Raw genomic sequence first — 420 nt, 5'->3', positions numbered from 1 at the left:
AACTCCATTTCTACATAATTCGAATCAGCTGAGTTCGAATTATACACAAACACACGCACACACTAATTCGAATCAACCTGATTCGAATTACACACATTAATTCGAATCAAGGTGATTCAAACTACACCCACGCACGTGTTTTCAAGTAATTCGAATTATGCTGTTAAAAAATTTATTTAAAAAATTAATAATTTAAAAATTAAAAAATATATATTTTATTCCATGAATTAAAAAAAAAGCTAACAAAATATTTAATTACGAGACTTTTTTAAAATATTAATGAGCTATCAATTCGAATTCCATACAATACTTTTTCGTCCATTTTTAATTGCTCATGAATATTTTTTAATATTTTTTTAAATTATACTACAAATAATATTTTATCCTATGCAAAATAATTTTAAAAAAATGGCTTAAAAA

This window comes from Arachis duranensis, chromosome 7 (genome assembly GCF_000817695.3).
Source record: "Arachis duranensis cultivar V14167 chromosome 7, aradu.V14167.gnm2.J7QH, whole genome shotgun sequence".
Lineage (NCBI taxonomy): Eukaryota > Viridiplantae > Streptophyta > Magnoliopsida > Fabales > Fabaceae > Arachis > Arachis duranensis.
This window is presented reverse-complemented; position numbering follows the sequence as displayed.